We start from the raw sequence: 23,395 nt of genomic DNA on the forward strand, positions 1-23,395 counted from the left end.
ATAATTGAGTTCAAAAGATTAAGATGATAAAAATCCAGACATCCAATCAAGAGGAGCCACGTGTCAAGCAAGATCAGACCAACAACTCTTTCTCTCTCTTCGTCGCTTTGTCTGACGCGCCTTGTCGGCGCGACCACACGCAAGTCGCCACGTGTCTCTGGTACCTGCAGCTTCAACATGTTGAACTCCCTCAACACCTCTCTCCTCCACATCATCTTCAACAAAACTCAACAAACCTCTACACTATCTCAACAAAACTCAACCCCCTCTCATCACCCTCATTATAAATGGTCTTATATTGAAAGTCTTCTTAGCAATAGACAATGTATCCTGTTGACACAATAAGAGTGAACGTCGATGCAAGTTGTGCATTGTTTCCACTAAAGGGGAGCATTGTGTAGTATGGTTGTGACTCCTATTTGATGAGAAAATTGTTGCGGATACAATGTAGTCTCATACTAGTTAAGAGTAGTAAGATAAACAATAGATGACAACTATATACCAAAATATCTTCAGGTTTTATAGTAAAAAATGGTGCCTTTGATGTTTGTTTTTCTTAGCCCATTATCATTTTGGATTCTCATGTCTTCCCATCATATATCACTTTCAAGGGCTCACAGCAAGCACAAATAGTAAATAAAATGGTGCTTACCCATCTCTCCACCTTTCTACCTCTAGAGGGATATAGAAATAAAAAAGAGAGAAATGAGTAGTATAATGAGTGATGTGATAGAATAGATGAGAGAGATAATGAAAAAAATAGGTGAGATTGATATGTAAGAGAAACAAGAGTGTGTGAATATCAAAGTTCAATATTGACAATCGATGAACAAGAAAAAATACTCTAATGAGAAATTAATAGATCATAATATTTTTTTTGAAATACTTATTAATTAATAGACCATAATATGAGTATTCCCAAAGGGTAATAATTCATTCACATGTACACCAAAGGTAATAGTCCATATATCTTTTTTATTTTCTATCACATCACTTATCATATCAATCATTTTTCTCTCAACTCTTTTATCTCGCTATTGGTGTAAGTGAAATTTAAGTTTCAAGCGGACTGCCAATCATTTCAGTATTATGACATTCAATCAAATTTTATTTTAAGAATTAGATGTTTGTTCAACTGTCAATATCAAGTTCTCGCTTGGTTTTTATGTAAATTGTCCTTGCAAATCCTACATTTGCAATATAGAATGCTAAAACAAATATTGGGAAATAGATGTGTATAAGAGGATGGAAAAAGAACAAACAAAAAGAAAACTCCCTCCTCATTATTTTCAGGTTCATGAAAGCACTACTAATCCATCATAAAAGTTAAGAGAAAACTAGCAAGAACGGAACCATATATTAAATAAAAATATTAATTAAACATCTAGTGCAGTACGAAGTAGCTTACGAAAGTCACTTAATGTTCTTAGCTAGTGGATCAAGATTCAAGATAGAGGTTGGTATTGTTGGGCCCATACATACTACATTATATTATTGCATGATATGAACAACAGCTATCAAACACTAGGAAGTGTACTGGCTATCAATATGGATATGGTTGCTGGTTTGACGATGTGTACTACAATTTTTTCTAGGAAGTTTCACTATCTCCTTTCTCTGTAGAAACAGGGACGAATTTGAGATTTGATTCCTATAATTTTAAGAATATCTTACTACACACCCCCACATGGATCCTGCCTCCTCAAACCCTCACCCTAACAACCTCCCAAAAAAGAAATCCTTGAGTGCATTTTCGCCCATCCCTCCCCTAGCACCAGATCAAGTTTAGTTAATCTCTTAAAAGTTTACACTTTGTGACACCAATATATATTATTATAAAAATATTCATGATACCAGCATTTTATAGCAGGATCGTCACAAATTTACTCTATAATATGTGGCGGTCAGAAATTACATGAATATGTCTTTGACGTTGTTAAAATATAGTGTACACAAATCGCTATTGTATTATTAGCTAAAATGTAATATCACTCAATTGGTAAGAACATCTTAATTCTTCTCATAAGATTATATATTCATTCTCACTAATAATGTGCGAGTTATATTAGTGAATGATCTATTAATACATTATACATGACTTATGATCAAGGACGAATGCTCGTTAATGTATAGATAGAAAACATCATTAGAAAGAAATTTGAGTAATAAACGTATGTGGTTTTAATGACCTATTTGGTAAAAAATGTCTTCACTTGTGTCTCATATTACTAAAGGTTATCACTTGAATAGTAAAAGTATATGGTTTTTGATAACTCTTTTGATAAAAATTAATGCGTTTATTTGTGTTCCCTTTTGTAGAAAATATCATCACTTCCAACCGTATATATTAATTTTTTTATTACAAATTTATATGTAAATATTAAGCCCATAACCTCCCATTTTTGAATCAGTTCCTGGTTATGATCCTGGCCGGTAAAACATGTCTTATGAAACACAGAGCTAAACTCATCTTAACTTTTTATCCATATGAAATAACATACATTATCATATAGTACATGCGAATTGAGAATGAAATTTGATTGATCTCAACCTCCAAATGCATGCATGGTTCTTGAGTGAGGTCACTTCGTGGATTGTCCTATGTGCTATCCAATTGGCCATACATTTTATTTGGTTGTCGCTTTCACAAGTCTCATAGTACGGAGAGTATTCTAGTCGGTACGGGCCAGTTAGGAGAGAGAGAATGTTGCATTATTTATCATTTATCAAAACAGCATTATCATTATCAAAATGGCACTACTATGCATCCACATTTGTGGTCAAAGGGTTCAGCAACGTGGTGCCTCGACGTTTGTTAAATTGTAGTAAATATATAAAATGCATTGGTTTGGTATCCTCACAAGTGTTTCAGTAGAAATCATCAAATATCAATTGTGAAATCTAATATAGAAAGTTAGAAACTAAGACTTGTTCCTTCATCGTTCATAAATTAATTGTAGAACTAGAGTTAATTGTGAAATTGAACCTTCAAATACCTCGAAAAAAAAATATGAATAATGCGGAAAAAAAAATTAATTACAAAAAAGGGTGAAAAAAAATGATATTTACAGAAATGGTGTGTTTCAGGCCAACTCGGAGCTTGCGTGGCAACAGGGTGGGATACGCTACACAGCACGCGTATCCGAAGCACGACATTCGCCCCACCTCAACCGAATCCAATGCATCATCAATCAGTCAAACATCTTTCATTCCCAAGGAGAGAATCAGATTCTCTTGGCATTTATGGCATCCGCCCCAAAGCAAGCGCATTCATGTCAGGTGAAACATGATGGCTGATCGGAGACAGGAAGCAGCCTTGTCACTGGATACGCGTGACACGAGGCGTTGGCAGCTATAAGGAATCCGCGTGGTCTTAAACGTATGTCTTGCTCCCGCTTGACCTGAAGCGCATGCTTTGAGTGGGGGAACAGAAGTGATATGACCTGCATGGGGGAACATAAATTATATCTTGCAAGTCATATGAGGCGAATGATTAAAAAAGTAATAAAAAACACTATATTGCTAACACTGCGAAGTCATTCTGCTCACACTCAAAAAAACAAAGTTACAATCGAAAAAAAATTTGTTGAGCTCATTTTGAATTCCACAAGATGAACCACGTAATTGCTTGTGTGTATTACAATGGTAGATATTATGAGGGCAATGAAGGTATGACATTTGAAGGTTTGAAGAAGATGATGCGTTTGAAACGCAACATCACATTCAACAACTTGAAAAAGTTAATTCATGAGAAATTGAAGCTTGGAAGTAACCAAGTTATTTCCTCCGTGGGCTTTAGGTATTTGTCCTCATCTGACCCAGTTCAGTATACAGGTCTCGTGATAGTGGATACTGATGATGTGGGGATCATGATGGATATATTTACTCAGCAGTGTGGCCACCAGTCAATGGTAACCATGTTGGAGCTTTATGTTCAAATTGATGAGGCAGGAAGTTCATCAGTACCTGTTTCAACGAATCCTACAACCACTCATCCGACGTTGACAGACGAGGGCGTCACACAAGTGGAGATCCATGAAGCTGAACCAGAGAATGTTCCTACAATTAATTTGGATGATGATCATGATGATCTCCACCATCACCTTATTGACAATCCTGACATCATATATTCAGAACCTGAGGGAAGCGAAGATGAAAGAAGGCTTCAAGATTCCGATGGAGACTCATCGGACTCAGACCAAGAGGGTGGACAACATACAACACCTGATCTCCCTGTTAATTCTCAAGTGCACGGTATATTCAACCAACTTATCCTATAAATTACTGAATAATTTAATTATGCATGTACTAATTTTTGTTTTATGTCCAGCTATCCCAAACACCACACCATTTTGGAATTCTGCTCCACACTACTCATATATCAATTGGGATCACCCAGATGAGGAGACGAATTTTTTTTCCTGGTAGCGATGTGGGTGGATCATGGGAGTTAGGTGATGATTTGTATGTTGGTTTGCGTTTTGAGAGCAAGGAAGATGCCAAGATGGGCCTTAAGTATTATTGTTTCAAACGTCATCAAACCTATAAGATACTCGAATCCAAACCAACTTATTTTACTGCCAATTGTCCCAATCATTTGGATGGATTCCTTTGGAGGATGAGAGCACGCATGGATAAAAATATCGATAAGTGGGTTATATCTAGGTGGGTCGGCCTTCATACGTGCGTCAATCCGATGAGATCGCAGGACCACACCAAGATGACTTCCGATGTCATATGGTCTTACATATTGGGTATGATTGTTGTCATCTTTATAATTTCCTTGCTCTTAAAAGGAATATTAACTTATAATATCGTTAATATGTTACAGGCATGGTAGGTGGTCGGCCATCTGTCCCCATTGCAGCCATACATGAGAGAATCAGCGGGGAACTTAACCACCAAGTGGCATACATGAAAGCTTGGTTAGCGAAGCAAAGGGCACTTGCGAAGGTGTTTGGCAATTGGGAAGAATCTTACGCAGAGCTCCCAAGATGGCTTGGTTATATGAGTTCATTTTCCCCAGGATCCTACTACTATATTTACACAGATGCTTATATCGGTGCGGATGGTTTTGTTGATGGTAGTGTTCGCAAATTCAGTCGATTGTTCTGGACTTTCAAACAGTGTTGCGAAGCTTTCAACTATTGTAAGCCGATGATCCAGATAGATGGCACTTTTATGTATGGAAAGTATAAAGGAACGTTGTTGATTGCCACCACTCAGGACGGAAACTCTAACATTTTACCGATAGCTTTTGCAATAGTGGAGAGTGAAAGTACGAGTTCATAGGGTTGGTTTTTGCGTTTGATAAGGCAACATGTTACTCAGAAACAAGGTATATGTTTGATATCAGACAGACATGCAGGCATCAAGGCCGCGGTAAGGGATGCGAGAAATGGGTGGCAGCCTCCAAATGCGCATCATGTGTATTGCATCCGCCACATTGCTAGCAACTTTAACCATCGGTTTAAGAATGCAAAGCTTAAACAAGAGCTGGTTATGATGGGTATTTGTTTGAACTCAATTATATGAGTTTTATTTTTATAAACAAAAAGACTAACATTTGTCACTTGTGCAGGTTACGAGCCATGTTTGTACCTTTTTGAACGGAGGTTGGCCAAGTTTCGACAGACTAGCCCTGCTATCCAGGCATGGATTGATGGAATCAGTAGGGAGAAATGGAGCCTCGCCTGTGACATCGATGGTGGTAGATTCGGCCACATGACAACCAACCTTGCAGAGTCAGTTAATAAAGGGTTCAAGGGTGCTAGGAACATGCCGATCACTGCACTTGTCAAATGCACATATGCCCGTCTTGTAGATTACTTTGTTCAAAGAGGCATTGCTGCAAGAGATCAACTGCAGGCCCGCCAGGTATACTGCCACAAGGTCATGGTCGCATTAGCCAAAAATCATGAAAAGGGAAGTGCTCATATGGTGCGCACGTATAACGTGGAGCGAACAAGGTTTGAGGTCGAGGAAGGATTCAACCAGCGTACGCATCGTAATGGTTATAGGTGGAGTGTTCGGCTAGACGAGCAAACATGCGAGTGTGGATGTTTTCAAGCCTTCAAGTATCCATGTGATCACGTGATCGCGGCATGCGCTCGACAGTCCATTAACTATTATGATTTTGTTGACCCTGTGTATAAGTTGGAGACTGTAAGGGATGCGTATAAAGCTGAGTGGTGGGCCCTTGGAAATGACTTGAACATTCCTCCAGCAGGTGATGGCCCTCGACTTGTTCCAGACCCCACCATGGTGCGTGTTAGAGGCCGCCCAAGGTCAACTCGAATCAGAAATGAGATGGACCTGACAGAGTCTCAACCGAGCCGGCGAAATAATGCACTCCAGAGATGAACTCTTTTACCCTGTTGTAGTTGATGTATTATCTTTGACTGTACAACCCATGATGTATAATAAAGTTGTATAAGAATGAAACATCATTATGAATTCTTGATTTAATGGGGGAACACTTTTTTTTAATTGCAAACCACATAACTAAACGATGATGTCATACAACCTTCAAACAACAAACATTTTATTAGAAAAAAAACAAGAAAGCTTAATTGGAAATACAAAAAAAAAACACAATCAACTTTGGTCTGGGTTCATGGAAGGATCATCACCCGACATATGGTAGCCTGTGAGGGATGCCTGGTTCAAATCGAAGTCAAAAGCTGCCTGTGTAGCACGAATCTCAGAATCTGGTGGATGGGCATGCTGCATCTTTGGTGAAGCACCTAGCAAATCATGAAAGGCCCCCCATCCACGCTGGGGGCTAGGTGGGGTTCCCCAAGATGAGGGTATCGACTGGCCATCTGGGGTGAACCACGTGTCAAGCTGGGTTCCATCTGGTTGCACCAGCGGCGCTGAACCGTGGTAAGGCTGTGACTCTGGAACTGGCGCAGGTTGGTAATACTGTTCAAAATCACGGGACCCACTACCACTGTAATGTTGCTCTTGTTGGTAAGGTTGCTCAAATGCGAATGAAGCCTCCTGTTGCTGAAATCCTGAAGCATCACCATGTCCCTGATACGAAGACCCATCACCACTATAGTGGTACGATGTGTAGGAATCACCAGTATGGGTGGGAGCCAACCAAAATTGCCCGGAAGGCAGCTGTTGGGGTACATCAATTATAATTGGTTTCGCTTTTTCTTTATGTTTTTCCCGCCGGGAGAAATCCTTTCCTTCTTGCCTTCCGAGCTTTGGGTGAAAATTTTGTGCTACCTCAAGGATCTGAACAGGCTCCATTGGCGGCGCTTCTAGCGGGGGAATAGTGATCCGCCCCATCTCCTCGCATAACGCAAGGCAATGCATGGCCTGCTTCTGAAGGTTATCAATTGAGTACCTCCCTTGTCCGATCAGCGGCAGCCCATACCAGATGTGATGGATATTCGCAGCCTACAATTCGAACAAAATAAAATGTAGGGTAAGGTAAGCATTAAGCATAAATTATATTAAAAAAATGTATAGATTAACATAAATTCAATAGGTAAGCATAACATTACCAATTGACCCAATGCTGCTCCTTTACGTGTTAGCCAGCGACGAGAGTGTTGTGAATACCACCTCATGTATTGATCACTGCCTTGTGCAAGCCTTATTAAACTGGGGCCTTCAGCCAATTGGTGATGTTTGTTTTCCCAAGCTACAATAAAAGGTGTCAACTAATCAACCCAATCCCAATCATGTTTTCCCGACAGTGACATGTCATGCACCTTATCGTCTTGGAGAGGTTTGTTAGGAACATGTTGCTGAAATCCAAATTGTTGCATCACCCGATCAGGCTGATGCCATTCAACAATAAAAAATGATATCATGGGTGCAATACATCTCCACAAATGCATGTTGTCCCGACATATTGGAGATAGTTGCTGCAGGAGACTATGTGGATAAGGCATCCACACAAACTACATCCACAAGAAGGAAGAGTTTAGACTTGGACAAATATAATATCGCAGTCATATATCTTTAATGACAGGTACTCACTTGTTCAGTTTTAAGTGTGTCAAGGTAATGCCTCCAGTACGACAACTGATACTTTATCCAGTCAGCATCTTCTCTCCAACTATATATTAAAAACAAGTTCGGTTGGTATAAGTTAGGATGATCAACTATTCAAATTCCAAGTAACAACTATTCAAATTTGAAGTAACAATTGGTTGCATACCTGGCTCCAAGAGGGCAACCTTCTTTGATAACGTTGAGTTCTTTGAGGGGGCCAACATCAGGAAATCTCGTCCAGACCCAGAACTGGATGAGTTGTACACAACCACCGATCTCCACACGTGAGATTTTGCTTGCATTACACATTTCCTTATATAGATGGGCAAGTACCGCAGAACCCCAACTATATTTTCCAGCTTCCTGAAAATTCCTCAAAAGAGGAAGATATCTCAGAGGAACATGCGACCCGCTATGGTCAGGTAAGAGAAAACCTCCAAGCATGCGCATGATGTATGCCCGTGTAAAACATGCCAAATCATGAGGATTGTCAATGAAGTCTTGCACATTGTTCAAATTCTCATTTATCCACTTCATTTTCAACGCACCTCCTCTAATAGCTTCTGCTGGGGGTCTCTTTCCTAAACATTCTTCAACGATGACAGGCCAATTACAAGAGGTGGGACCTGTGACAACGTCACCACCAATCTTCAAGCCCAACTGAACTGCAATATCTTGAAGAGTTATGGTGCATTCTCCAAGCGGGAGGTGAAAAGTGTGCGTCTCGGGACGCCACCTTTCAATGAACGCTGAAATCAAGGGAGGGTCTGGATAAACATCTGAGACTAGCGCACAGTGGTAAAAACCCGCAGCTTCAAGGTGACCTCTGATTGTATTGGGAACGCTACGTATGAGTCTCTCATGCACAACTCGTGAATCACGTGATCGTCGAACTTTGAGAATTTTATTTGTTTGTCCATTCCAGACTTTATCTGAAATGTGTGCTCCTTCCCCAGTAAGATACATCAAACTAGTGTTTGTGGGCCCAGGATTGATCGCCAATTCCTCTGCCATTGAAATTTTACAGAGGCTTGTAATGGGATTAACAACTTTGCAACTATGGAAGAAACTAAGAAGGAATGGGAATGGAGAATAAGTGAAGTGAATTTATGAAGGTTTGGAGAAGAATTGAAGTGAAATTAGGTAATTAGGTAGGTTTGGAGAAGAAGGAGAGTGGAATGAAGGTGTTTTTACTTCTGGCGGTCCTTTTATAGGGGTTTAAACCTCCAGAAATGCTTGATAGATGTGCCTTGACTTCGCGTGGTCCCAAACGCATGCCTTGACTTCGCTTGCTTCCAAACGTATGCTTGTCTCCCTGTCTCCTTGTCTCCCTGTCGCCTGGCAGCCGGAAAAGATGTGCCTTGACTTCGCGTGGTCCCAAACGCATGCCTTGACTTCGCTTGCTTCCAAACGCATCGAGTCAAATGCGCATGATATGATTCAGAGATTCTCCTTGGGAATGAAGGGAATCTCTGACGGATTGATGGTGCACTGGATACGGTTGAAGTGGGGCGAATGCTGTGTGCTTGGAATACGCGTGCTGTGTAGCGTATCCTACCATGTTGCCACGCGGGCTCCAAACTGGCCTGAAACACACCATTCTTGTTAATATCATTTTTTTCACCCCTTTTTTGTAATTAATTTTTTTTCTTCGCATTATTCATATTTTTTTTCCATTTCTTTTAAATAATAAGAAAATAATTAATATACATGTCATAATGCAGACACAACATATATTTAAAATAAGAAACAAAGAGAAGAATGAGAATTATGAATGTGATAAAAAGAGAGATAGTGATAAAAAATTAGTCCATGAAAAGTTTGTATATGTTATGAATATTTGGATGCCCATCAAAGTTAGGAGTCCATGGGTCAGGCCCACATGTATACTTGTTCAACACTCTAAACCTAATAGTATAAATACAAGGGAGTCTGCACCTAGCAGAAGATCTTCATCACACTATTTCTCTATCTCTTGTTCCTCTATTCTCCTATCTTATTTACTTGCTTACTCTTTATTCATAACACGTTATCAGCACGATAGTCTCTCCATAATTTCTAAGTGAAAGAGTAAGTACCACTTCCAGAGTAAGTAACACATCCATGTGAAAGGTTATAATTTTTAATTTTTTCTTCTTCTTCTTCCTTCTCCTTCTTCTTCGAATCATTTATCTATGAGTCCATAAGTACCATAGTAATAAGCATGAAACCTGGAGATTCATAGCCTTACAGTCCAGAAGCACTGTAATTGAATTATTTTGCTTGAATCAGGAAGATTCATAGTCTTACAATCCAGAAGCACTGTAATTGAACTATTTTGCATGAATCAGGAAGATTCATAGCCTTACATTCCAGAAGCACTGTAATTGAATTATTTTGCATGAATCAGGAAGATTCATAACCTTACAGTCCAGAAGCACTGTAATTGAATTATTTTGCATGAATCAGGTTTGCTTACAGTCCGGAAGCACTGTAGTTGAATTATTTTGAAAGAATCATGAAGATTCATAACCTACAATCCAGAAGCATTGTAGTTGTTGAATTATTTTGAATGAATCATAAAGATTCATAGCGTATGTGTCTAGAAGTACCGTAGTTGATTTTTTTTACACTACGAATCCTGAAGATTCATAACCTACGAGTCCTGAAGTACCGTAGTTGATTTTTACAATACGAATCCTGAAGATTTGTAACCTACGAGTCTGGAAGTACCGTAGTAGAATTTTTAAAATATGAATCATGAAGATTTGTATCCTACGAATCCATAAGAATTGTATTGAGATATATTCTCTTTGAGCTATGAGTCCAGAAGTACCATAGCATGAATACACAAAGAACAGTTCTTGGAGAACTAGAAATTTATATGAATATTAAATCCCAAAAAGATTCAATTGATTTGTTAGATACGTTTGAGAGAAATTACTCTATGATTTAGTTGACTTGATCATTCTTCATTCCTTCCTTGATGTGAATGAAATATTATTGAATCTTGCCACCTGAAGGGGAAGAGATAAAGAAAGGTCATGAGATATATCATAATGGGAAGAGATCAAGAAAAGATTCATAAAATATATTATATTATTAAATTGATCTCTTTATTGAATTTACTACTTTTCATATGATTTGTTACATAAATTGTCTTATGATAATTGATTTGTGAAATACTATCTTCTAATTAAAAAATTTTTTAGATCACTGTTGTATTTTTATTGGTGTCAATATCAGTTTTTTCTATCTCCATGAAAATTTTATGCTTATATAATCATTTATTTAATTTATGTTATAATCAATTTAAATTCAATTCAAATTATATATATATTTAAAAGAGATATGATCATGATGAGTTTATTTTTATCTTCAATAAGTTAGATACGGTTCCTAAATAAATAAATAAAAATTTACATGAGTTGTGCTTTTTCCAGTCTTTTCATTATAATAACTGATTAATTTTTTTTAGTAAAAATGCAGAACATTGCAAAGCTTGATTTATGGCTAGATAATATGGGAAGAGTTAATCTAATATCAATTGATTTTGAGACTCTTAATAAAATTAGAATTTAAAGTTTTTTTAATATGTGTAAATATTTATGAGATCATGAACAGAGTATTTTAGGAATAAATCTATGGGTTTGTGATAAAATTATTTTAGTTATTTATAAACAAATTTATTTACATATATTTGTACTTCCTTCTTGGATCATAAAGGAATAATTAAACAAACTTAGCCTTTTGAAATAAACAAAAGAAGAAGACTCTATAGTCTTTTGTCAATATTTATATTGTAGTTCCTGAAGAACTATATCGTTATCATTATAAATGATCAAGTTGATTGAAAGACATGTGTCTATCATGTAAGCTACAGAAGTAGCTATATTAAGGAAGGATTGAGATATTTCCTGAAGTGAATATTTCAACAAACATGGCAAAAGTTGTGATCATTTAGATCAACGCATGGTCAAATGTCCTTGAAGGACATCCAATGACATATATGGTATTGTTTCATGAAATGAAACTTTTGTGGTGGCTCTCTAGAAGAAGCCTATGAAATTTCAAAGCAATATCTTAAAATGGATCATTGACACTCTTGAAAATATCTATTGATCAATAATCTTATATTTTCTTTTGAAGAAACAACCCTAGATGCGGTTGCAATCCTAAAAATGGTATTTGAATTAATGGTTGATGTGACCATGATAATGACTCCTCATATCGAAAGTCTTCTTGACACAATGTGGTGATCAGACAACATGTCCTATTGACACGGTGATGAAGCGAATTGCAGTGCAATTGCTAATAGTTTGTTGAGGGGGAGCATAATAATATGGTTGTGACTCACAGTTAGGGGGGAATGTTGAGAATTGAAGTGTGAGTTAGAGTCTCACATTGGCGCATGATCTCATGCTTTCTGCTCCCTTTATCTCCCCCTAAATTGGTATCAAAGTATAGAAAGATAAGGAGCAATATAAAAACTGTTGTTAGATATTGCTTGGATCGGTAGTAATCCAGACATGTAAATATGTCAAACCTATGGCGTTTTCCATGCGATGGATATGAGTTAAAGGAAATTATGAGATGTAATACTCATCTTGTGACACAATTGTCATGTACACATATTCCTTATTAATTTGAAAGTCTTGAAGGACTTTATTTACATCTAATTGATGTAACGATAAACTATGGGTTGAAAATATGAAAATCTCTTAAGGATTTAAAATGCCAGAAAATTTTACTTCAAACATTGAAGTATTATTTTGAATAATAAAGTTCTATATATGGAACAAATTGAATGTGATTGGCATGCATGACCGGTTAGACCATCCTGAGTCTTATGATGCGAAAGTATATGAATTCATATGAGTACCCTTCGAAGAACCTAAAGATTCTTCAATATAATGAATTCTTATATCTTGTTCTCATTACCAATTAATAATTGGTAAAATATATGGGTTTGAATCCCGCATACTCTTGAGTATATTAGATGCGATACATGTGCACGTATTCACTCTTTTTATGGGTCATTTAAGTATTTCATAAATTTATCGATGCATCGACTAAATGACCAAATATATGTCATCAACTCTCAATATTGATAGAGTGAAAATTCCAACCTTGATCAAGTTGGTAAATTACATGATTTTGAATATCTAGTTGCACATGTTCGTATTCAAATTATCTAGCTGATTTGTTTAATTAAATGCCTCATATTTATAGCTATACAATTACATATGAGAACAAATATCCTTATTTATGGACATGTGATATTGCAATTAGCAGCATTGACACGCATCAAGCCAACAATTCATTAGAATTCTCCCCATTGCAATCGGTTCATGGTCAGGAACCTAATATCTCTCATCTAAAAATTTTCAATGTGCGTTATATATTTTGAATCGCTCCACCACAACGCACAAAGGTGGGACCACAAGGAAAGCTGAGATTATGTAATTAATTTGAGCCAGTACCGATATATATTTTATATCTTACTTGTTGTTTCTCAGCATTGGGGGGAGAGGAAGCAGCTTTGAAAATTTGTAAAGAATGCATATGTATACTCGCACTATGAACCAGAAGTTCAAAAGATGCATTCTCTGACCTAAAAGGAATTATTAAATTCCTTATATGCTGCAAATACCCTTCTCTAACTTGATATCCCAGTTGGAAAATTTGTCATTATTATTAGGTTAAGGCATGCCTAAAACTTGGTTCAAAAATATATATCCTAGAGAAGGATGATGGTCTTGTTGAGGAGGCAAACTATCTTGAAAAGTGTAGAGACTACAAAAATGTTTATTCCTCCTGAAGAGGTTCAGGTACCTGTAATTATTTATTTAAGAGATCTCATATGATTATGTCTCTACAAGTTAACACAAGGAACCAAGAACATGAAGAATTGTCGACATGATGAAGTAGCGCTCAATATTAGAAATCTGTGTGAGAATCTTGAACCCGAAAATGGATGGGTGTGATTGACCATAAATAGAAAGAAGCAATTCATTTGCTGAATTTAAGGGTATTTGGACCTCATATCTATACCCTAAAGGTATAAAGACGATAAGGCTTACAGAGTCTTTGTAGTAAAGTGAAATAATGTTGTCATATTTAAGACAAACAAGTGACAATCGTGGTGGATACTTGGAGTTACAACTTATTGGTATGACTCACTTGAGATTGATATCTCTATAAAAATCCTTGAAGATTGTAAGATGCCTAAAGCACACAATTCATGTTCTCAACAATGAACAAATTACTAGATTGAGGCAATCTAGATGATTATTTTCTTAAGGACGGTCACAAAATGACCCAACAAACTCATGCTTATTTATGATGAGATATGAGATTGTTTATGTCATAATTAATGTTTATGACAATGATTTATTGAGACTCTAGAAGAGCTCACAAAAGCTGTAGATTTGCTAAAGAAAGAATTTGAGATAAAAGAGTTGAGAATGAAACTTTTGTCTAGCCTTATCAATTGAGTATCTAAAGGATGAGGTATTTATGTACCAAAGGACTTATATTTCAAAGGTACTAAAAGGATTCTATATGGATAAATCATGTCCACTGTGTACTCTATTGATTTTAAGGTCATTAAATGTAAATAAAGATCCTTTTAGACCTTGAGAAAAGAATGAAGAATTACTTGATCCTGAAGTACCATATCTTAGTGCTATCAAAGCATTATTGTATCTTGCTAGTCATACTCGACTTGATATATCATTTGCTATTAACTTATTAGTAAGATATAGTTCTTCACCTACACAAAGACATTGGAATGGAAAACAAGTGTTTCGTTATCTTAAAGGCATATTAGATATGAGTTTATTTTTTCCCTTTATGTCCAAGCTTAATCTAATTGGTTATGCAGATGCTGGATATTTGTCTAAATATCTCAAACAGGTTACTTGTTTACATGTGGAGGAACAACCATTTCATGGAGATCTATGAAAGAAACTATGATAGCCACCTCAGTTAACCTTGCAGGAATATTAGCATTACATGAGGCAAGACGAGAATACGTTTGGTTGAGATTCGTGATTCAATGCGTACTTGATATTGGTGATTTGTCCTCTTGAAAGATGCCGCCAACAACTATATATGAAGATAATACTACATGCACTACTCAATCAAAAGAAGGATACATCATGGGAGATGGACAAAGCAAATATCACCAGAGCTTTTCTTCACTCATGATCTACAAAATAATGGTGACATAGACATCCAACAAATTCGTTCAAGTGATAATTTGGCAGACTTATTTATGAAGACTCTTCCAACTACAACATATGAAAAGCTTGTGCAGAATGTGGGAGTTCATCGGCTTAAAGATTTCAATTAAATGCATTGTACTCTTTTTTCCTTAACCATGTTTTTTCCCATTGGGTTTTTCATGGTAGGGTTTTTAATGAGGCAATGTACAAAGACGAACTATAGAATGATGTACTCTTTTTCCTTCACTAGGTTTTTATCCCACACTGGGTTTTTCCTAGTAAGGTTTTAATGAGGCACATTCTTAAGGGATGGTCATCCAAGGGGGAGTGTTATGAATATTTGGATGCCCATCAGAGTTAGGAGTCCATGGGTCAGGCCCACATGTATACTTGTTCAACACTCTAAACCTAATAGTATAAATACAAGGGAGTCTGCACCTAGCAGAGGATCCTCATCACACTATTTCTCTATCTCTTGTTCCTCTATTCTCATCTTTTATTTACTTGCTTACTCTTTATTCATAACAGTATAGAAGTCTCCTTAGATGCGAAATTACACCTATGGAACCTAATCTAATGTTTTTTCTTTTTGGGATGATATGTTTTTACTATATGGAGTGATATGATCACTAAGATATATGTATGGTTTTCTTTTAATTTCTAACATCTCATCAATAGAAATGAGACGGTCATTGAATTCTAGGAAATTGTGCATGTTGGTTTAGAAGATCTAATCTATACAGTTTCAATCAAGTCGATCTTTCATGGATTAGGTACCACATCAAATTCTTCATGAATTCAGATAGACATCTATAGTTGGACATTTAGTATTGGTATGGTTCCATTTTCTGATATGCTCTTGATAATTTTACATAAAGACGGTTTAATTAGAAATAACTTTCTTCTTCTATCATCTATCTCTCTGTCAAATTCTTATATTAAACACTAAAATAATTCATAAACTACATCACTGCAACTGCAAGCAATATTGAAATATTGTTTAGAAAAATATATAACTTTTACTTTTTAAAATGTAACGGTATTTTAGTGAGTCAAATCCTGAAAATTCAACCATACAGTTAGTCTAAATAAAGAAGTTTCACCTGATCATGTTCACAACTTCACATGCAGGGTAGGTAGTAACCAGAGAAGTAAACCAAATTCCAGAAGATCCAGCTAATTTATCAAATATAGCAAAAACCCATTTGCAAATGAAGTTTCCTCATAACTTCCATCAAACAGAGACTTTGCTTCCTTTAAGATTACCTGTTGGATTTTATAATTATTATAAACAAAACAAGTGTTGCAAGAACATTTGACATACATTAAATAAAATATCAACTGCATTTCAAAGGCCGTACCCTCAGCTGCAATGAATTAACAATCACTTGTACGTCAATTTCTTTTCTTGGGTTGTAAACATTAAAAATGGCAACGATTCCTTGAATCAAGAGATAATCATAATTACTTGAAATATGTTTATATTATGTGTGTTGCTGATAATTGTACCACGAGGTCAGAAGGAAGCATAGAAGAGGAACCACGATTCCTACGGATTGACGACACGGTATTCTCTTCACACGCATGCATTGTCATACTCATCGGAGAATGCAAACTGTGTTAATACTTAATAGGTTCTCTCTGGTTCACATGGACAATTAGACAATTTTGAGCACCCAAAACAATGAATTTACTGCAGCAAATTACAGAAGTGAAAGTGAGATGCAAATATAGAGATGAAGATGATGGAGAAAACCGGAAAGAGTGAGAATTGAGGAGACAGAAATTAATGACATTCACTACTAAAAAAGCGCGATTTACCGACGGATTTTAGCGAGGGAAAATAATTCGTCGCTAATGGTGACGGAATGCGACGAAATCAGCGACGGATCGGCGTTTTGAAAATATATTTTATATTGCAAATGAGCGACGGATTTATACCGTCGCTGATTACCTCCCGTCGCAAATTCCCTCGGTAAATTTTGTAAGAAGTTAATGACGGAAATATAACAGAAATTCCGTCGCTAAATATATTGTTTTTAAAAATGAATAATTTTCTCCAGGATTCGAACCTGGGTCTTTTCTGTCAAAGGGAATGCCTTAGCCATTTAACTACATGATATTTTATGTTATATGTTTTGAAATAAATATATTTAAATTTACAAACACTAATAGGTTAAAAGATTTCCAAACACTTAACCAATCCCTCATGCTCGCTAGCACACTACCATTTCCAAACACTGAAACCTCTCACATGGCCGCCCTCTCCTCTCATCTCACCTTCCCTTCGCGTGTCTGAACATGGCCGTCGCCGCCCTCTCCGCCTTCTCCTCTCATCTCACCTTCCCTTCGCATGTCTGAATACTCATACATCGCCGCCGCCGCCCTCTCCTCTCACCTTCCCTTCGCGTGTCTGAATCTCACATGGCCGCCGCCGCCCACATCCTCCATCGCCAGTTAAGGAAAACGAAAAGGGGCAGTGTAACGAAAACGAAAAGGGGCAGAAAATGGGCAAGAGCAACACAAGGAACAACAAGAGGTATGATATTTTTTTTAGGGTTTTTCAATATTTAAGAAGAATTTGTGATTTTTCCTTTCAAATTTTGATTGTTTAAAATACAATGTAAAACATTTCATATACATTCATTCACCCAAATGCTTTATGGGAAAGATAGAGCATATCTCAGAGCTGATACTCTATGGGAATGCTGTGACATTTCATATACATTCATTTCATATGTTGATTTGTGCTGGTTTGCTGCCAGTGGTGTTTTATGGGTCCTGATCTTTCCTGGGTAGAGAAGACAGTCGTGCCTTGGCAGCTTTGGAGGGTGTTGTTATTAGTTATAAGTTTTATACTTCTAGTTTTATCATTAGTCTTCGTTTCTGTTGTATTTTTGTTCTGTTGTGTTAGGCTCCTTAGTTTTATCATTAGCCTTTTAGATTTTAGCTATTAGTTTTAGTTGGCTACTGTTCTATTTCTATTTGCCTATTTTTTGCACTCTGTAATGTTGAGCAAGCTCTCAATCTTCTTTTTAATATATAATTATGGTTTTTCCAAAAAAAATATCTCTTACAATGACCTATTACTTGAAAATGCAAGGTTAGAAGTGTGATATACTGGCAGAGTGGCAGTGCTTGATTAACTTATTTTGGTAATTGACATGTCTCAGTCACATTGATGCAATCTCTCGAATCAGTTCACATGTTGTGTCATATTTATTTCAGTTACCCTTGCATAATTAATTTTTGATGACATGAAGGCTTACCAGTTAGTTCTTCTTGTAGATCCAGCTGTTGCCAGAACCAGAACACCAAGCCAAGAGGAACCAGTACAACTTTTAATATCAAGGTTTTTTTACTCAATCTGTCACTAACTGTCTTATTCTCAATTCAGTATGGTGAAAACTTTGATGAGGTTATTATTATAATATGTTTTAACTATTTGATTATTCTTTTCAAGTGAGGAAAGCTCTGACCTCTTTTTAGTGAAAATTGCACTGTAAATGAAGCAACTTTTCATCCTCTTTACAAAACCCTTTAATTAATCATGGTTGTAATCATGGCTTTGATGTTTTCACTTTCTACCAGTACTTGGATATTCTGAAAATAATTATTAGAGTACAAAAGTGTAAGCCTATGATGTATAATTATTAGAGTACAAAAGTGTAAGCCTATGTTGTATAATTATTAGAGTACAAAAGTGTAAGCCTATGTTGTTTTCATAGCAGCTACTAATATTTGGTACACCATTATATTTAATAGGCCCAGAAATAATCAGAGCATAATAAAGTAAGCCTAAAGTAAGCCTATGTTGTATATGTGTGTATAACACCAGGAAAGTTATTAGAAAAACCGCGTACATAATCTGAAAAGATCTGGCTTACAAATATATCTTCATAGGATTGTTTGTTTTGGTCACTAAACCAAATAGTGGGAGAGAGAGTAAGAGAGGACATGAACTTGTTGGCATATTGTTAGGATGTGTTGCATTGAGTAAGAGAGTATAGGGTTTCATTGACTGAACTAATACTTATTGGTTGTTTAATGTGTTTGTGTGTTAGAAGCATGGATGTGCCTGAAAATAGAAGATGGATGGATAATAGATTGGATTGTGATAGGCATGTGACTGAAGAATTCATTATAGGAATTCATGATTTTATTAAGTATGCTTGTGAACAAGATCAATTTGTTGCCGGAGGTCAGAAAATCAGGTGCCCTTGTAAGAAATGCAAGTGCATGAGATTTGAAGAAACAGACTTGGTGAAAGTCCATCTATGTATGAAAGGTTTCATGACTAATTATTACCATTGGACAAATCATGGAGAACCGATTCCTCAAATGCCCCCAATGGTTGATGATCACTCTTACCACGGTAATAGTGGGCCAAGGGAAATGTATAATACTTATGAGCAGTTGGTGATGGATGCTGCTGGACCAGTAGTTGGTAACTATCTTGAGCAAGAGGACATGATGACCGAAGATCCTAACCCTGAAGCATCTCAATTCTTTAATTTGCTGAACGCCGCAAATTCTTCTCTATGGGATGGTTGTGATAAATATTCTATGCTGTCAGCTTCTCTAAAAGGCCCTAAGTTTGAAGGCAGACTATGGTTTATCTGAGGGATGCTTTAATGAATGGGTGAAATTTATGGGTGATGCAATGCCCGATGGTAACTGTATGCCTAAAAATTTATACCATGCGAAGAAATCAGTTGCTGAACTAGGGCTAGCATGTATGAAGATTGAATGTTGTCCAGGGGGTTGTATGTTGTATTATAAAGAAGATGAGATGCTGCAAAGTTGTAAGGAGAAGAGATATAAAGGGGTAAAGAAACAAGGTAAGGTAAAGTTGGTGCCACTAAAAAATATGTGGTACTTCCCGCTTGTTCCAAGGCTACAACAATTGTATTCTTCGACACAAACAGTTAGTCAAATGAGATGGCATCATGAGCATCACAGGGAGCCAGATATCTTGTCTCATCCATCAGATGCAGAAGCTTGGATTCATTTTGATAAAGTCGAGGATAACCTTTCTTTTGCTAAGGAACCCCGAAACGTAAGATTAGGCTTATGTTCCGATGGCTTTGCTCCTTTTGACATATCAGGAAAGAAATATTCTTGTTGGCCTGTGATTATTACTCCATATAATTTGCCACCATGGATGTGAACAAGAAGGGGCGGATTTATGGATTAGGTGTAGAGGCTAGAAAGTTTAAACCTTCTAAGACCACATCATCTCATGGCGTCTCGCCCTCAGAGTATGAGACAATAAGAGATCTTGTTTCTACTTTAACAGAGGAGAACAAGAAGCTCAAGGGAAAGTTGAAGACATATGATGAAAAATTCGACTACATGGACAGATTCATGGAGAGCTTTCATCAAAGCCTGGTTTCATGCTCTGTTGAACAACCACCTACAAATCAGCATAACATAGATGATGAAGAACTAGAGGATGATTTGGATGGTATTTGATTTAGATGAATATATGTATTTGATACTATGTTTTTAATTATGCTTGACATTTTACCATGACTATGTATGGATTCACTACTATGGTTATGTATGTTGATTAACATGATCTTAAATATGAAACTTCAAATCAATAGTATATTTTGAATTACTTCAATTTGGTGAAAATATTCAAATTGAATTGTTATAGCACAGGGAAAAAAAAACTGCTCAAAAACAAGTTATGTCATATACCCAGTGGGGAATTAGCGACGGATTTTGTCCCTCTCTACCATTGATAAATTAGAGAGGGAATTGATATAAAAATGACAGGTAGTTAGCGACGGAAAATTCTGTCGCAAACAGCGACAGACTGCTACATTCCGTCTTAAATAGCGACGGAACGTTCCGTCGCAAATAGCGACGTCTAGTTATATTTCGTCGTAAATAGCGACGGAATCTTCCGTCGCTAATCATGAGTTAATCATAAAAACGAATTAGCGACGGAAATTCAAATGTTTGCGACGACCGGTTTCCGTCGCTAATAGCGACGGATTTAATATTCTGTAGTTGAATATTTAGCGACGCCCCTTTACACGACGGATGCCCTTCCGTCAGTAAATATTTAGCGACAGATTTTTGCTTATTTAGCGACGGATTTTGCCCGTCGCTAAATAGCTTTTTTTTAGTAGTGATTGTCCCCGAATGATAACTCAAGTGATAAGAGTTTGAGGACAAATAGGTTGGGAGGGGAAGATCCATGATACAATCCCTGACGAGTGCTATTTAAATACCGATGTACCGAAAAAGAGATTAATGACATTAATTAAATAATGAAAACAAAATTACCTGAATGGCCCTAACTTTTACGGTTTTACTACTTTTAAGAACAAAAGGGTTGGATGTTTTGGTCAAAACTAAAAGGTGTTGAATGCTAACTTACTCCTTCACAAAATCTTGTAGGAGTAAATTACTCAACTCATATATATATATATATATATATATATATATATATATATATAAAGGGGAAATGATGGTTAATGCAACAAAAAGCTAATCAGCATATAACTATAAGCAAACCCCTAAGAGAAATAAACCCAGAAAAACTCAACAAAGACGCCACAATAACCAAAGAAATCTATATGAAGAAAAGACCCAAAAAATAAACAAAAAGAGACCAGGCACTCAACTCAGATTAAGCACGCGAGACATAATATTATCTGCTATGCCTCGGAGAACAACTTCATACAAGCAATCATAATACACACCTAGCCATTTCCCCATGACCAAAGCCGATCTCGTCATAACACTTGGAGGATCTTTGGGACTCTGTGGCTCAAACAACATCAATTTGTTACCTAAGGACCCAAATCATCCTCCTGTTAAACTGAAGAAATGGAAATGTCAAGCTCCACCTCAACAACCTTTCTCTTCCCCATCTTGGGTCTCCCACGGGCCGGGGAACCTTCTCAATAGGTAACTTACCTCTAACAACCTTTTCCCCTAGTTCATCCGCACAAACAGAGGAGCCACGAAGGAGCTTTATTGGACGTTCCAGACGAGAAGGAATCCTTGGAGTCTCTTCAACAACTTCACAAGGAGCCTGCACTCCCACTTCATGAGGCAAAACAACAGGGCACCACCTACCATTATCAAAGGGGAGGCCATCAATCCTAGCAAAAATAGAGGAGCAAGGATTCGCCCCGGCAACCAGGGGCCCAAACCACTCCTGAACTCTGTCCCACAAGAATGAGACCATCAACTTCCCAGCTAAATCAAAACCATTAGGAGGGAGAATGATCTTGGCTAGATGACGCCGCGTAAACCCCACCATAGAAATGACTAAATTCTCCTAAACGACCCATCGCATAGATGAAGAAAAAAGGCCAGGGTTCCCCAAAGGGGAGGTAGGAAATTCGCGAACCAGGAAATGGCACCAGATCTTTTCTTCACCTACAACTAGACCATCACCATATTGTGGCACCAAAACCTCCAAACTAGGCTCCTCAATCGCACACTCAATAAACAAAGCATCAATCAGAAGCCTATTATCCTCCAATGCAACACAGCAAGCCTCCGAACGCACACCAGACTCAAGCTCAAGAAACAATGCCACATCCAATAGCCTAATATTCTCCTTCGTCACCTCGAGGACCTTACAAATATGCAGTCCTCGATCTGATAAAGAACTTGCTCACACCACGCTCCAATCTTTTCCATAGAAACATCACTCCATGAGAGAAAGGAAATCAAAGAATCATTTCCCTTGTCAGCCCTAATATGTGAAATCAAGGGCGTCCTTCTCTGAAGTGAAGGCAAATCCACCAGATCCTGATTCTGAGATGAAGACTCACTCCTCAAGGGGGGGGGGGGGGTTGAATTGTGTTGTTCTAAACTTTGCCTTTTCAAAATATTATTAGTTATAGAAACTTTTTCGCAATTGTTTAGTGCAGCGGATAAAAGAGTAGAATTGTAAATGATAGACACACATGCTTTTTATCCTGGTTCACCCCTAAACGATGGGGTTACGTCTAGTCCTTGACTATACCAAGATTTCACTATGCAAGTATCAAAGACTTCTCCTACAAGTATTATCAAGGACTTCTCCTACAAGTATTTTCAGGACTTTTCCTCAAGTATTCTCCAGGACTCCTCCTCCAAGTGTTCTCCAGGACTTCTCCTACAAGTATTCTTCAGGACGTCTCCTAAACAATCTTTTCAAG

The sequence above is a fragment of the Lotus japonicus genome, chromosome 1, assembly GCF_012489685.1.
Source record: "Lotus japonicus ecotype B-129 chromosome 1, LjGifu_v1.2".
NCBI lineage: Eukaryota > Viridiplantae > Streptophyta > Magnoliopsida > Fabales > Fabaceae > Lotus > Lotus japonicus.